The 16,352-nt window shown below is 46.2% G+C and overlaps 9 non-coding genes across 9 annotated transcripts; 3 read left to right on the forward strand and 6 right to left on the reverse strand.

Moving 5' to 3' along the window:
- Window positions 1-763: 763 nt before the first annotated feature.
- TRNAM-CAU (transfer RNA methionine (anticodon CAU)) lies at window positions 764-835 on the forward strand. Its single transcript has one exon. It is a non-coding gene; the product is annotated as a tRNA-Met (tRNA).
- Window positions 836-4,119: 3,284 nt separating this feature from the next.
- TRNAS-GCU (transfer RNA serine (anticodon GCU)) lies at window positions 4,120-4,201 on the forward strand. The gene has a single exon. It is a non-coding gene; the product is annotated as a tRNA-Ser (tRNA).
- Window positions 4,202-5,610: 1,409 nt separating this feature from the next.
- TRNAM-CAU (transfer RNA methionine (anticodon CAU)) lies at window positions 5,611-5,682 on the reverse strand. The gene has a single exon. It is a non-coding gene; the product is annotated as a tRNA-Met (tRNA).
- A 2,469-nt stretch (window positions 5,683-8,151) lies between these two features.
- On the reverse strand, window positions 8,152-8,225 carry TRNAI-AAU (transfer RNA isoleucine (anticodon AAU)). The gene has a single exon. It is a non-coding gene; the product is annotated as a tRNA-Ile (tRNA).
- Window positions 8,226-8,778: 553 nt separating this feature from the next.
- On the reverse strand, window positions 8,779-8,851 carry TRNAV-CAC (transfer RNA valine (anticodon CAC)). Its single transcript has one exon. It is a non-coding gene; the product is annotated as a tRNA-Val (tRNA).
- A 1,058-nt stretch (window positions 8,852-9,909) lies between these two features.
- On the forward strand, window positions 9,910-9,983 carry TRNAI-AAU (transfer RNA isoleucine (anticodon AAU)). Its single transcript has one exon. It is a non-coding gene; the product is annotated as a tRNA-Ile (tRNA).
- Window positions 9,984-10,667: 684 nt separating this feature from the next.
- On the reverse strand, window positions 10,668-10,740 carry TRNAR-ACG (transfer RNA arginine (anticodon ACG)). Its single transcript has one exon. It is a non-coding gene; the product is annotated as a tRNA-Arg (tRNA).
- A 3,191-nt stretch (window positions 10,741-13,931) lies between these two features.
- TRNAV-UAC (transfer RNA valine (anticodon UAC)) lies at window positions 13,932-14,004 on the reverse strand. Its single transcript has one exon. It is a non-coding gene; the product is annotated as a tRNA-Val (tRNA).
- Window positions 14,005-16,278: 2,274 nt separating this feature from the next.
- TRNAT-AGU (transfer RNA threonine (anticodon AGU)) lies at window positions 16,279-16,352 on the reverse strand. Its single transcript has one exon. It is a non-coding gene; the product is annotated as a tRNA-Thr (tRNA).

Raw genomic sequence — 16,352 nt, forward strand, 5'->3', positions numbered from 1 at the left:
TGTCGCCCGCGGGGCATCGGAACACCTACGTGCTCCGTCAGCGCCTCCCCGTGGGTGAATTCCGGTCGTCCTCTCGGTGGCCTGGTGATGACTGCCACTTAGCACAGCCTCAGAGGCTGAGATTGGATGAATCAGTGGGACCCGCCCAGCACCTGAGTCCACCGGGATGACCCCGCTCCGTCCTTCCTTCCCTTGCTGCCTCTAGTCCCCTTTCTTTCTCTCTCTCTCCCCACACACACGCCCGTCTCTCCTTTCCATTAGGTTACTACTTCTCTGTGGTACCCTTTTCCCAATACTTTATTGAAGTATATTTTTAAATGAAAAGAGTTTATGTGTAGTTTGAGCTGATAAACTTTACCGATGTATCCTACTCCCATGTGACCACCACCCAGCTGGAGACTGAGAACATTCCCATTAGTCCAGAAAATCGCCTTATGCCCCCTTACCAGTCAACATTGCATCCTGCAAGCTAATCGCTGTCTGATTTCTAGCACCAGACAGTTTGCCTGCTCTTGAACTTCATAGAAGTGGAATCATACAGCATATCCTATTGTGAGGCATTTTGGGGGTCCAGCATGATATTTTTGAGAGTGATCTGAGTCCTTACACGTGCAATGTCACAGAACTTTGTTCCTCTTATTGCTGGGAAGTTTATTCTTTCGATTCTATAGACAAACCAAAATGTATCTGCATATACGCGGACACATGACACAGCTCATGATGTTCATAGTGGGAAAAAAGGAGCTCAGGGGGACGGCCTGTCAGCAGAGTGGCGCAGCGGGAGCGTGCTGGGCCCATAACCCAGAGGTCGATGGATCGAAACCATCCTCTGCTAAGCGTCCTTCTTCTAACGCCCGGTTCTTTTCTCCTGGATCGCAGGCACAACATAGCATGAAGAAATCTCGTCAACTTACAGATGCACCTTCTTCTTCGACCACCTCTAGAATCCATTGCCAGCCCCTACCTAATCGTTGTAAACCAGTTAGCGTTTTCCTTTCCCCTCCTTTTCCTTTCCTTTCCTTTTCTTTTCTTTTTTTCTTTTTTCTTTTGCCGGTTGGGAGGGGGGGACGGAGGTGGGGAACAATCCATCCTCCTCACTCATTTCAAAAGAGAGGCGAATCTCTAGCCCTTCTCACTCGAGAATAGTTAAAAAATTTACCGTTCGTTTCCAATGGATCAGTATTATTTCTTCCAGGAAATAAAATACACACTTCACTCCAGTTAGGGTTTTATATTTTCTTTACACTCGAAAGAAAAACATTTTTTCCTGATTTCTGCCCGATGACTATGTTGCATTTTTACTTGGGCGCGAGTCTCCTACCCTTTGTCGCCTCTTTTTTCGCTCCTATGCATGATTTATCAAATTTAGATCAAGTTAATGTGAATGTTTTGTGAATCCTTTTTGAAAGCAATACATGTTGCAATTACCATGAAGACACCATTCGCGTGCACTCTATGGGGAAAACAGAAGCAAAGGAGTTAAATGTGAAATGGCAGGAGAAAATGAAATGAATGTGTTAAAATAAAAAGATCTGTGCATCACTATCTAACTGTCAAGCTCAGGGGGGAAAAACACACACATGGACGTCTTAGGAAAAAATTTTTTTTCCGTTTTTTGAGGAAAACTTTTTAGTGAAAGTACTCTTTAATGAGTCCTTACATTATGACAAGGAAGTATAAATTCCTCCAAACAGGAAGCACCCTAAATAATGAGAATTTTAAAAAATCAAACGGAAAAATAGAAATAAGGTGAAGATGGGGGTAGAGGGACCTGTTCTCTTCCTTTACCTGTTGCTTTGAAGGTGTTCTTATTTGGGCGTCCACTAAACCAACACTCTTCAACTTATTTTGCCTGCTTACCCTCTAAATTGTTCAGAGGAGGGAATAGCCAGGTTCTGACCAAAACTCTGGGTCCTTTGGCTCTGCAACTTGTGCCACCATGTGATGGAAGGGAGGGTTTACGCCTTCAAGACACCTTTCCTATGGGTCCCCAAGAGGTCGAGGCCACATCACTTCCATGTGTGAGATGTGATGAGATAAGCAGTAAATCACGCTCTAAGAGTAGAGAGCAATTGCTCTCAGCCAGCCAAGCAAGAACACTCGAGTATCTGGGAAGGACATGAAATACCTGACCAAAGCGAGTGGGAGGTGGGAGGAAATGAAGCAGGAATGCTGCACGCGCTGCTTTTGGCGTTTGCACCAGGAAATTTTCTTGTTCTGGAAAAGCGGGCAAATGAACTGAATTATAGACTTCGTCCCTGGTGACGGCGGAGTTTACTCCACGGGACCCCGACATTTCCTAGCGAGGGTTCCCTGAGGACTTTGCTGGGCGCGCTGCTCCTCGGCTTTCTCTGCGGTTCCTGGTCTGGCCGAGAGCTCGGATCCTCTTCTGCCTATTCGGAAAAAGTGGTCGTCCTAGGAATTGCTGGGGTCGTTTAGTTTTGGAGAGAGCCCGGGATGGAAGAGGCGAGGAGAAAAGAAATGTGAACAGGAAAACTCAGCTCTAGTGTTTAAGGAAGATGGAAAAAGCGAGAGCACTGTGCCCCAGAGCAACTCAGCTACAGCGTTGCTACTCTGGAGATAGCCAGATCCAGTAGGAGACAGTGAAACATTTTCATAAACTGTACCTTCCTGATCGCGCGCTGGCTCTCGATGGATGTGAACGGATTCTACTTTCACATTCCCTTGCAAATCATGCCATTGTATTACTTTTTATACAACATTTTACTGTGGCACGTTACTTCAGGGGTAAAAATATTTCCTGTTGACAAGAAAAAACAAATAGGAATATTGGTGTCTCCAAAGTCTCACCTGTAAACAAGACACAGGGCTGCGTCTCCTTTGTGTATTTTACACAATTTCACAGAGGAGAAAGTGACAAATTCTTCATCTACTTCCAACTACGAACACTACAGTTTTAACGAAAGGGAACATACATATATATCACAGAAAGTTAGTGCTTTAATATTTTTACACTTATTCAGACTCATAAAAAAATTATTCCCTTGACTCTCTCAAATAGAAATCCATATTTTGGAAAAATAATTTTTATGTAGTTACTAGACCCCTGCTCACTATCACTCCTACTTATTGCCACCCTTTGTTAAATTTAGATGAACAGTGGAAATGTATTGAAGATTCTACTTTGAATAATGCACCTTAAATAATCATAAAAGCACCTTTTGTAAGCCACACACGTATTCAAAACTAATGGTCTTTTTGCTAATTTTCACCGAATTCTTCTTACTCCAGCCATAAGAAGTTTTCATCCACAAATGCATGAACTGATGGGAGAAAATATTCCCTGCCTTTTCACTAAAAGATGTCTTACCAATGCAGTTCTACTTTACATATATAACAACTTCCTTGTCAAAATTAGCTATTAGTATCTTTTACTGAATGTTCTTACTAAATGTGAAGGTAATTCAAGTCAGAAAAAAAAACCCACTTAAACACAGATTTATAGTCACTGGAAATAACTGAAATTTAGATTTCAGTTAATGTAAATAAATACTTTCTATTGCATAGTGACATGATTGGGTAATTGAGCATAGAAATACATAGTATTAGGATAAAATGCTGTGGCAGAAATGGAATGAGAATATGTTTGTGAGAGAGAACATATTCTCGAAATTTTTTCAACTATAAAACCTCAGTACGAAGGGCTTTTCGACGGAGGATGAGGGTAGGGGGGGAAGCGGAAGGGAAGGGGGAGAGGAGGGAGACGGGGAGGAGAGCTGTAAGGCCCAAACTGAGATCTGAGGAACGTGTAGAGAATGAAGACAGGTGAAGTGAGGGCAGAGGTGGGGACTAGAGTGTCACCGGTGAAGAATAAGAAGATTATGGAGCTTGGGGAGAATAGAAAAAAGTTTACCTTGACTGGAAGGCAATGCGAGTACTGAGGAAGGATGACAATTAAGGCTGGAGACACGAGCAGGTTAAAAGATTATCAAAGTGTGAAAGGCTCCCAGGAGGAAGGGGGAAAGAACTGGTTCTGTGTGAAAATTCTCTTAAAATGACTGCACTTTGAAGAATGATACTGTACAGAAAGATTAAAATGTAAGGTTTTGCCAAAAGCAAGACTTTAAAAAAGAATTCAAAAGTATTTTTTGACTGTGGGACGAGGTGGCCGAGTGGTTAAGGCGATGGACTGCTAATCCATTGTGCTCTGCACGCGTGGGTTCGAATCCCACCCTCGTCGACCTTTCCATGGGTGGAGATTGTGACAGGTGTTCCTTTATGTATCTTGACAAAAGAATTGTGCATCGCACAAGTTTCCTGCTTCATTTCCTCCCACCTCCCACTCGCTTTGGTCAGGTATTTCATGTCCTTCCCAGATACTCGAGTGTTCTTGCTTGGCTGGCTGAGAGCAATTGCTCTCTACTCTTAGAGCGTGATTTACTGCTTATCTCATCACATCTCACACATGGAAGTGATGTGGCCTCGACCTCTTGGGGACCCATAGGAAAGGTGTCTTGAAGGCGTAAACCCTCCCTTCCATCACATGGTGGCACAAGTTGCAGAGCCAAAGGACCCAGAGTTTTGGTCAGAACCTGGCTATTCCCTCCTCTGAACAATTTAGAGGGTAAGCAGGCAAAATAAGTTGAAGAGTGTTGGTTTAGTGGACGCCCAAATAAGAACACCTTCAAAGCAACAGGTAAAGGAAGAGAACAGGTCCCTCTACCCCCATCTTCACCTTATTTCTATTTTTCCGTTTGATTTTTTAAAATTCTCATTATTTAGGGTGCTTCCTGTTTGGAGGAATTTATACTTCCTTGTCATAATGTAAGGACTCATTAAAGAGTACTTTCACTAAAAAGTTTTCCTCAAAAAACGGAAAAAAAATTTTTTCCTAAGACGTCCATGTGTGTGTTTTTCCCCCCTGAGCTTGACAGTTAGATAGTGATGCACAGATCTTTTTATTTTAACACATTCATTTCATTTTCTCCTGCCATTTCACATTTAACTCCTTTGCTTCTGTTTTCCCCATAGAGTGCACGCGAATGGTGTCTTCATGGTAATTGCAACATGTATTGCTTTCAAAAAGGATTCACAAAACATTCACATTAACTTGATCTAAATTTGATAAATCATGCATAGGAGCGAAAAAAGAGGCGACAAAGGGTAGGAGACTCGCGCCCAAGTAAAAATGCAACATAGTCATCGGGCAGAAATCAGGAAAAAATGTTTTTCTTTCGAGTGTAAAGAAAATATAAAACCCTAACTGGAGTGAAGTGTGTATTTTATTTCCTGGAAGAAATAATACTGATCCATTGGAAACGAACGGTAAATTTTTTAACTATTCTCGAGTGAGAAGGGCTAGAGATTCGCCTCTCTTTTGAAATGAGTGAGGAGGATGGATTGTTCCCCACCTCCGTCCCCCCCTCCCAACCGGCAAAAGAAAAAAGAAAAAAAGAAAAGAAAAGGAAAGGAAAGGAAAAGGAGGGGAAAGGAAAACGCTAACTGGTTTACAACGATTAGGTAGGGGCTGGCAATGGATTCTAGAGGTGGTCGAAGAAGAAGGTGCATCTGTAAGTTGACGAGATTTCTTCATGCTATGTTGTGCCTGCGATCCAGGAGAAAAGAACCGGGCGTTAGAAGAAGGACGCTTAGCAGAGGATGGTTTCGATCCATCGACCTCTGGGTTATGGGCCCAGCACGCTCCCGCTGCGCCACTCTGCTGACAGGCCGTCCCCCTGAGCTCCTTTTTTCCCACTATGAACATCATGAGCTGTGTCATGTGTCCGCGTATATGCAGATACATTTTGGTTTGTCTATAGAATCGAAAGAATAAACTTCCCAGCAATAAGAGGAACAAAGTTCTGTGACATTGCACGTGTAAGGACTCAGATCACTCTCAAAAATATCATGCTGGACCCCCAAAATGCCTCACAATAGGATATGCTGTATGATTCCACTTCTATGAAGTTCAAGAGCAGGCAAACTGTCTGGTGCTAGAAATCAGACAGCGATTAGCTTGCAGGATGCAATGTTGACTGGTAAGGGGGCATAAGGCGATTTTCTGGACTAATGGGAATGTTCTCAGTCTCCAGCTGGGTGGTGGTCACATGGGAGTAGGATACATCGGTAAAGTTTATCAGCTCAAACTACACATAAACTCTTTTCATTTAAAAATATACTTCAATAAAGTATTGGGAAAAGGGTACCACAGAGAAGTAGTAACCTAATGGAAAGGAGAGACGGGCGTGTGTGTGGGGAGAGAGAGAGAAAGAAAGGGGACTAGAGGCAGCAAGGGAAGGAAGGACGGAGCGGGGTCATCCCGGTGGACTCAGGTGCTGGGCGGGTCCCACTGATTCATCCAATCTCAGCCTCTGAGGCTGTGCTAAGTGGCAGTCATCACCAGGCCACCGAGAGGACGACCGGAATTCACCCACGGGGAGGCGCTGACGGAGCACGTAGGTGTTCCGATGCCCCGCGGGCGACAGCGGGGCGGCGGTAAGGAAAGAGCGCCCGGATCCCACGCCCTCCAAGGCTCCCACCCCCTCATCAGAAAACTCCCACCTTCAGCCCGCCAGCCGGACAGAGATCCGAATGCCCGTTTTGGCGGCCTCGGCCCCTCAGCACTCCTGGACTCAGCCCTGCTCTCACACAAGAGCCCTCCTCTCCCGCAAACAGCCCTGACCCAAACCCCCCCCCCGCCCCGCCACCGGCCCCCAACACACACACACATCACACTCACACACCAGAGGAGACCATCTGACCGGCGCTGAGGCCTTGTAGCCTGAGCCCTCCAGACAGGTTGGCCCAGTTGGAGCCTGGAGGCCCAGTGCAATACCTGTGCACACTGCTTGCCACACGCAACATGAGGCCCCACGTTTCCCAGAAAGGCAATGCCAACTGCCCTGAGACAGGCCGCTGCACTAACCAGCCCGCCCCTCTCTGCTCCCCCGGAGCCTGCAACCCGCAGCACACACCGAAGAGGCCTCAGCTTTCCCCCTTCGTCCTCCAAAGGGCAGAAAGTCCTGTTTCCAGCTAAGACGAAATCTCAAGGATCAGATACACCCTCCTGCTTGAAAGAAGCAAAACCTGACAAAAGAGACGAAACAGTTTTCAAGACACCAAACATCAGGCAAAGAAGGATGGTACTCCCTGACAGAAAAAAAGGAATGAGCGATTTTGCTGGGAATGAGGTGAGATCTAGGACGGCACCCTAGTCCTTACTGCCTTGAGAGAGTTTCCAGGCCCCAGCGCATGCAACAGGAACCCAGGCGGAGGCTGGTGAATTCCCTGAGTTGAAGTGACGGGGCGGATAGTCCAGGAGACCAAGGCAGCTAGAGCTGGCAGGACAGAGTACCGGAAAGGAGAGAGCCGTGAGAAGAGAAACCTCCAGAAAGCACTCCACGTGGAGCTTAGCACTGGTCAGCGCACGCAGGTAGGGAAACTGTACAAGTCTGGGGAAGGACTTCCCACAAAGATCAGAGAAGTTACCATGATACTGAACTGTCCTTTCAAGTCAGAAGCAACGATATGAGATGCACGTCTGTCTGAGGAATCCAGATTCGATTCCTGTCCTTAAAAGAAAAGAAAAGAAAAGAAAAGAGAAGTCTGTGTTTTGTGTTTCTCGCTCAAAATGTTCAAAGTGCTGCCGACATGGAGGGAACAGGAAGTATCCTGAACCAGTCCACCTGGCGAGGTCCTTCCTCACAGGGCAATCTCGAGTCGTCAGAGACGTGGAAAGAACGACCTTTGAAGAACGCCTCTTTACTTTGTATCTCTTGAGGATTTGAGACAGGACGTTGATTGCGCAACTACTTTGGAAAGAGAATTTAAAAGCGAATAAGCTTGTAACAAAAGGTTGCGAGTAATCTTTTCCACCTTTTCCCGCCCAGTTTTCGTGTTAGGTCGAGCTGCCACTCTTGTGCCCTCTGGCCCTGCACGTCTCTCTGTCCTCAGCCACTGGTCCCGGAGGAAAGAGAACACTGCCTGCCGGGAAGAATGTTCACGTTGTGGTAGGACGAGAGCCGAGTTGGCTAAGGAGTGGATAAAGGGTATGCGGGGGAGGTGGATTTGGAACGTGTTATTATAGAGAGGACTCTACACTCCTCGCATTCGTGTGTAGGTTAAGAAGCAAGAAGTTTCCTCTGAGAAGAATTAGCAGGTGAGAGTCCCTGCAGCGGTGACCGAAAGAAGTGGCCAGTACGGGGGTCGAACCCGCGACCTCGGCGTTATTAGCACCACGCTCTAACCAACTGAGCTAACCGGCCACCGAAGACCCGGGCGTTCTTCTCTTCTTTCGTTCCTCTTGCGCCCTCTCTCCCTCCCCGCCCCCAACCCCCAACCCCTTTAAAAGGTTAAGTTCCAAGTGTAGCTTCTCTCAGGAGAATTTGGTTATTGTTGTTGCTTTCCACCCTTAATCAACAGAATGAGACGCTTTCTCTTGATAGAAAACCAAAGGGAAAGAAGGCACACTGGTTTTCAGTCGTATTCCTGGACGTGAAAGAGGAAGCCGACGTTTTTGGAGGAAGCTGCGGCCAACGGCCGGGGGAATCCATGGAAGTGTGTGCTGTTGTGTAAATGGCTGGCAGTCAGCCCCTGAACTAGGAGTGAGTGCAGGCTCTGTCATACAAGACGGAATATGGTGTCTGAAGGATATTCCGACGGGTCCGATTGTCGATGCTCGCGGAGTCCCCCAGGTTTCCGGGTGAGACTTGGTTGGCGTTCGGGAGCCGTTCGTAACCAGCCGCCTACCTGGTTTCTCGGAAGGTTCCTGAGAGGTTCAGGAGGATGCTTCAAAAAGCAAACTCCGGAGAGGTGAGATGTTTCCGCCTGGTTTCGAACCGGGGACCTTTCGCGTGTGAGGCGAACGTGATAACCACTACACTACGGAAACTGCGCTTCCTTTGCTTGTGCTTATTTCCCCCCACCCCCGCTGGTGTGTCTAAGAGAGAAGAGACTTTCTGGCTAGCCCAGGTTCGGCCACGTTGAATTGCTTCTCTCTTCCAGGAAATGATCGGGGTTACTGCGCTTTTGTATTAAAACCAATAATACTAAAGTCAATGAGTCACACCAGGCAAATACTACCCTTAAGCGAAGAATTCCTTTCCAAAGGCAGGACAGACATTTTAGGCAGCGTCCGGGTACAGTAGATTTCTGAAAATTGCTCGATTTTGTCCTATGTGGGTTATGTGACCTTAGGAAGTTCTGTGATCACCATCTCTTAGGTGCCAGAACATGATCGCAGAAAAGTAACCGGGATTCGGTGCCCTTGAACTCTGGCAGCTGCCCATTCTGTGCCGGGGCAGTGTTTGACCGACAGAAACCGAGGGACGACGGAGAGGGGGAAATGCCCACTGGTCTGCCAGGCCGTCCTTTCTTGTCCCCTCTGACCTCAATTCTGTGCCAATTGAGCACTAATCAACCAGAGTCAGACTAAAATTGCTGTTGTTGATAACATCGTTAATGTAGTAAAATTGCTGTTATAGATATCATCACTAACGTCCAACGTCAGTTTGTTTCTGCAGGGCAAGTTGAGCTAAGAGATCCCCGAGCCGTGGACCACCTGGCCAGAGAATGGTAAACCGGAAGCATCCTGACTCCTGAAGCAATGAATCCGAAATGTCAGAAGTCGGTGGTCAATGCCAGCTTCTTTGTTCCCCACCCCCACCCCCCTTTAAAAACACCCGTATCTCAAAGACGAAGGCGGAGTGGACGTGAGACTTGTCTCGCAGTCCCTTGCTTGGCGCCGTGCAACCCAAGGCTTCCTTTTGGACAAAGGGCTGCTGTCCGAGTCTGGCTTTCTGTGTAGAGGGCACAGCAGATCTTTGGTGGGTTACACATGGAGCAGCTAGGTATCCGAGGACCGTGAAAAGTAAACGTTTGTCTTTGCCCGAAGAGGTACTGCGGGAAATGGTGGTTAAAAGTTTTAAGCGAAAGGCTGTGTGGTGTCGCGGCCGGTTAGCTCAGTTGGTTAGAGCGTGGTGCTAATAACGCCAAGGTCGCGGGTTCGATCCCCGTACTGGCCACGGTCACTTTTACTCCTTACCACCCAAGGTGGTTACCCGTCTCTAGCTGAGACGTAGAAAGCTCAGGTTACTTAAAGAAAAGAAAAAGAAAAAATTTCAACACGTCACTCACCTTACCCCCTCGTTTTGGAACTGTCGAACCAGCGCTCTTCTGGAAATCGCGGTGCTGGGAAGCAAGCTGCGGCCTGGAATCTTGAGTGCGTGGTGGTCAGGACCAGCTCCGATATCCGGTCCGCACAAGCCCGGCCTTTCTGGATTTACCATTGCCTCAGTCAAAGCCTCTTGTCTTTCTATTCGGAAGGGGTTGAGGGGTAAACCAGTGAGGCTAATATTGGTGAAGACGCTCGTAGATCCACATTGTTTCTTGCTTTCTTCTTGTTCTTCCTCCTCCTCTTCTGTTTTCTTAAAACCTCTTTGATTTGAATCTGTGTATAGGTGTCTCTGTGTGATCCTTTCTCCATATTTGCGGTATGAGATTGAAACCAGAAAACGTTAGATTGTGAACGTTCCTGTGATCGCCTTTGAAGGGTCCTTCCGAGTTGCGCAAGAGGCGGGATTGATTGCCCTGCGGGGCAACAAGAAGCAAGGTGAGGGAGCTTTTCCCAGCACGTCATTGTGATCCGAGAAAGTTTGAAGAACTGGTCGGCGTGTCGATTGCAAGGCGATTGGGTGTCAAAAGGGCTCCGAGCCAGCCAGGAGTCGAACCTAGACTCTTCTGATCCGTAGTCAGACGCGTTATCCATTGCGCCACTGGCCCCCCCGCGAAACAAGCGCTTAAGTATGCCTGTTTAATTAAATGAGACCTCCGAAGTCGCTGGTTCCGGAATGAGGGTAGAAATAACCGCAAAACCTTTGACTCCGACAGATTCATGTAATTTGCGGTGAGTGTACAGAATACAACGTTGTTTTCAATTTCTATATTTAAAATCATAAGAATTGTAACCCTTAGAACATTCCATACGTGATAGCAAGCATGTCATTCCCTGAAAGCAAGTTTTCGCCTGCGAGTGCTCTTTGCTAATTTTTGCAATCAATCTGTTGATCTGCCATGCTTCCACCCGCGTCATATATTCTTATGTACTTCTATTGGACCCTGAGGATGTGTGCGCGGATGACTAATGACTGCCCTGTATTCTCTTTAATTAAGTGTTATAAAGTAGTGCACATTTATTTGGTTTGGAAATGCATTCGGCTGTAAGAATCACATCTTTTCCTCTTACTGTTAAAAGAGTAAGCCTCACTAAGAGGGAGAATCATGGGCAAATTCTGTGATGAACCATGCATCGGATAAAAGCATGCAAAAGTCAACGGTAAAGGCAAAAAGAGGCAAGAATTCAGTCATTCAGTAAAGGTACACACATTCCAGAAATCAAATTTGACACAGAATGTGGGAAGTTAGGAACTGATTTAATACCACATACATTTCAAACAGACAGACATGCTCTTTTTAGACAATTTGGTTGTATGTTTATTTTAGTTTTCAAATTGGGCAAAAGAGACGCCTCAAAATGTAAAACTGCCTCGAGAGAAGGATCTTGGATGTTGAGAGAGAGACACGGTATGGTAATGTTCTTGACGGCACAAACTTGGAATCCAGAATGCAATGCTTTCTCATCCCAGCTTTGCCATCTTTCACCAAACTGGCTTTTGCCATGAAAGAGAGGTGTACAGTGCTAACAGAAATGTGAAGATTTACTTAGAAAGTTTTATCTGAAGGAGTAATGGTGGAGGTCAAGTTTCAAGGTTGAGGAGATGTTCACTAGGTATAGAGAAGTATTTGAGGTAGAACGAATAATATGTGCACACATCCCTGGGAAATAAGAGGAACTGCTTGCAAGTAGGACAGTGTGGTTGGGAGAGAGGGGGCAGTGAGGTACGAAATGAAGCTGAAGACATAGGAGTGGCCATGGAGAGGATTTCAGGCCATAATCTTCAGGGCCACATAATAAAATAGCCATCAGATGTTTAGGTCATAGGCAACTCTTTTAGAAACACTGCTTTCTGTCTGTCATACTTTTGTCCTCTCAAAGTTCACAGAATCTGAGATCTAGTCTGACCTAATCTAAGCAAAAGCCAGCTAAAATCCCCCCAAACATTTGAGAAAACTCCCAGGCATTCAGATCATGTGACTCCCCTTAGTCCACGAGGGACAAGAGCCAGGGTCCCTGTAGAGAGGAAGTACTACTGGCACTGGCGTCCCAGGAAGGCAGGCGTTTAATCTCCATCTTTACAACAGACATTTTTACTTCTGGTAATGGTAAAAGTTAAATGGTTAAAGCAGATGTAATGGTATGGTTTTTGGGTTTTTTTTAATGGTTAAAGCAGATGTAAAAGGTATGTTTAATAGGTCGAAAAACAGGCTGTTCTAGTCAGGGTTAAGTTTTAGTTAAATCATATGTAAGCCATAATGACTTCCCCATATCTTAATATGTGAACATTTCTTCCATAACCATCAAGTAGAAATACTGTATGCGGTACTTCATGTGTTTTTGTAAATAAGAAAATCGGTGCCTAAAACACACACACCACCAGCTCAATATACTATCAGGACATTTCCCCCTGTCCTTTCTCGCTTCTGAGAAATCCCTCACACAGCCCGGCAAATCCAGAGTGCGCTGTTCATGGTCCTGACTCCGGGAAGAGGCGGGCTTCCTGGTGGCAACGCGGGCCATCTCCGCCCGCCGGGCACGCACCTTGAGTTGAGCGGGATGCCGAGCCCCTGAAGCGTCCGAGAGGAGCCCCTGCCGGCCTCGGTACCCTGCCTGCGAGGGCCCCCGCGCCCCATTCCGCGTACGTCTGTCCCACAGACTTGTCTCTAAACACACACGCCGGTAAACCCACCCTCACCCCTTTCCGAGCCCGGCCGGGACTGTTCTGTGCCTACAAGGCAACTGCCTTTTGAACCCACGCAAGCGACAGGTCTCTGCGCCCAAAGGACAACTCGCGGCAGCGAGCGGCCACCCCTCGCAGGCAAGCCTGGGTGGCTCAGGCGAGTCGGCCTACGGATCCCGGCGCGCAGCCTGGGCTTCCGGAGAAGGGGCGGCTTGGCCTTGACCGCGTTGTGGAAGCACCTGAGCAGAGAGACCCGGATCAAGGCGGGCTGCAGACCGAGTCCCTGAGGGTATTGACGGGGGTACGAACGCGGACCCCGGGAACTAGGAGAAAAAGGAAAGGACAGTGAGGTTAAGCAACGGCCTCTGCCGGACACGAAATCCCCGTGTAGTTTCTGGGGACGGGAAACGTTTCTGATTCATTTCCTCCGCCCTCTCCTCCATTCCTTTCCACCTTCTCCACACACAAATTTTATACTGAAGGTTTCTGAAAATGTTTCTGGCAAGGAAAAAAGAAAATGCCAGAGATGGAAGACATCTGGAAGCATCACCTTTTGTTTTTCGTTTGTTTGTTTTACATCCTTGTTTGTCTGATGGCATTCATTCACTTATTCAATTCTAATTGCGGTAAGCACACCTCAGCTGCTTCGTGGCCATTTGCTTGCATTTCAAATCATTTGCCTATACAGTGAAAGTGAAAACAGTAAGGTCTGTTGAAGAAAATTTAGCAAAATACTCCACGCCTTTGAGATGAGCAACTATATGTTAGACAGGACATAATAAGGACTAAGCATACAAGAAAGATTGCTACACTGTATCCCCCCCAAAACTGAACACGTTTTTCCTCAAAAGTCCATTAGGAGAGAAAAACACTAGGCACAGACTGGAAGGACATACTCATAATTCACACATTGTAAAAGGTGTTGGAGTCTGAGGAACCTACAGATACGTGAAAATACAGTTTAAGTACTTTAACAAGATGTAGGTCTGAGCACTGCTGCCGTGAGGATAGGTTGGAAGCCCTTTGTTTTGAGGTCGGGCACCTTAGAGAGGGCAGCAAGGTAGTAAGGAAGTAGTTGCACTTGTGGGTAAAGTGTCAAAAGCCTAGGCAGAGTGCTGTTTCCGCCCGGTTTCGAACCGGGGACCTTTCGCGTGTAAGGCGAACGTGCTGACCACTACACCACGGAAACGTCGCACGCACTTCGCATTTTACAAGTCCAATAAAACGGCATTTCTTTGGTGCTCCCCAAGTCTAATAATTTTGAGTATTTCTCTTTTAGTATATTTTCACTCACTCACCTTGCTTTCCCTCCTTTTGAAAAACGTGCTAAAACAAGAATATAGGAACTCTACGACTCATAACCAAACGTAACTCAAAAGCAGAGTCCAAATTCCTTCCCCAACATCAGGCAGGGTAACCTCAGGCTCCTAGGGCATGTGATTACAAGGAACTACCCGATAGTACCCTGTGACTTTCATTTCCATCTCTCTTGCTCATCGTAGGACCCAGGACATAACACACAGAGCCCTGAAGACCCCCAAACTACCGAGAGGGCATGCTTGTCTGGAGGAGACTGCTGAGCGGGGCGGGGTGGGCTGTGCCCCAGGAGGGAGTGACGAAAGGAGTAGTGTTTGGGAATTCATGGGACCGGACTTTGTGCCGAGTAGGTTGAGGTGGGAGTCGTCAGTCAACTTCTTATCCAGTGTCACTCACACTGCCCTGGAACGCCTGTGCTTCGAGCCATGTCAATCTGTGCAACAGCTGACGCACTAGCCTATACTTTATTTTTCTCCTCACTTCACCTGCCCTTCGTCACTGTATTTGTCCACTTCCCAGCTTTTACCTCAAGGATCAGGAAGGTGCTCGGCAGCAAAACCATGGTCTTTCCTCGAATTCTCTGTGAGAAATTCGTGATAGGACAGCTCTGCATCAGCACGTCTGACAAAGAGCAAAGCTGAAAACTCCTGCTCTCAGCAACTCACACTTGGATTGGTCACAAGGCTGCAGGAAACAGAGAAGAGAGACAGTATTTCCCAGCTAGCAAGATTGGAGTCCTTTTTTCCCCTGATATCGAGTTGGCAGCATAAATGATGATTTATTATTTTCCAATAATTTGATTAGAAGTTTATTGTTAAGCAAGTAATGAGTAGCCCCCAACGTGGCCAATCCTGACCCTACCAGATGTCCTGAAAAAGTATGCAAGCCTGAGGTAGCAAAGGGCACATGCACTGAGTATTATAATAAGTTTGCATGAAATCAGTTAATTACTTTTAAAATTGCCAAATGAAACCACAGAGGTAAATGGTCGTTCATTTTCCGGTACAGATGAACTTACTTGCAAGGCAGAAATAGAGACAAAGATGTAGGGAGCAAAGTTATGGATACCAAGGTGGGAAGGGGGAGTGAGATGAATTGGGAGATTGGGATTGACATATATACACGACTATGTATAAAAGAGATAACTAATGAGAACCTACCATATAGCACAGGGAACTCTACTCAATGCTTGTGGTGACCTAAGTGGGAAGGAAATCTGAAAAAGAGGGGATATATGTGTACGTATAACTGATTCAGTTTGCTGTACAGCGGAAACAGACACAACATTGTAAAGCAACTACACTCCAGTAAAAATAAACTAAAAACAAAAAAAGAGGAAACGGTTATAACACTACTTGGTTTACACTACTCTAATTTATATTAGAATTTTTTTCTTGTTTTTTATTTGTTTTGGATTAGATTTGACTAAAGGCAAATGAGTGAAAACAACTCCAGATTAAGTAATGGGTGTGGAAAATAGCTGTAAACATATGAAAGTGCAGAAATTGAAAGCACACCCATTGAAACTAGATCACTAATTCAGTAGCCTTGCCTCACACTGTATGGTCCACGTAACAGTAATGTAGATGTCACTCATCTGGGAGACTGTAGAAATGGTGACTTTCAGGCCCTGTTGCAGATGTAGTAATCTAAAATCCTCACTGTAATGGACCATACCAGGTCATTCATGTGCTCACAAAATTTTGAGAAGCATGGCTCTAAGGCGCTATTCAATGTGCCAAAAAGTTATCGGGCGCAAAACTGGGGGGATCTGAGGGGAGAGGTTGACCATTCAATGAATCAATCAAGAAAAACGAACGTCTCCGTTGTGTTAAAAGTTCTAGGAGGCAAAAATAATTGAAGAGGTCACACAAAACCGAACTGGCAATGTCTGACACCTGATCTAAAAGGTAAAGGAAAGACCAAGAAGCAATCACTCTAGGCAATTCTAATCTTCATCTCATGATTTCAGGGCAAGTATTGTGGGTTTTTAGCACCTTTCAACGCTCTTGGGAGAGTTGTTGATATTATATTTATTTTGTAAGCAAGGGGACTAATGCTGTCCTCTCTCCTCCTAGGACTTCAACGCATATCAACTCCAGTTAATTCCAATTTGTACTTGTCATATTTAAAACATTGCCTCCTAAGGCCCCGCTGGGATTCGAACCCAGGATCTCCTGTTTACTAGACAGGCGCTTTCACCACCTAAGCCACAGAGCC

Source organism: Eschrichtius robustus, chromosome 12, assembly GCF_028021215.1.
Source record: "Eschrichtius robustus isolate mEscRob2 chromosome 12, mEscRob2.pri, whole genome shotgun sequence".
In the NCBI taxonomy this organism is placed as follows: Eukaryota; Metazoa; Chordata; class Mammalia; order Artiodactyla; family Eschrichtiidae; genus Eschrichtius; species Eschrichtius robustus.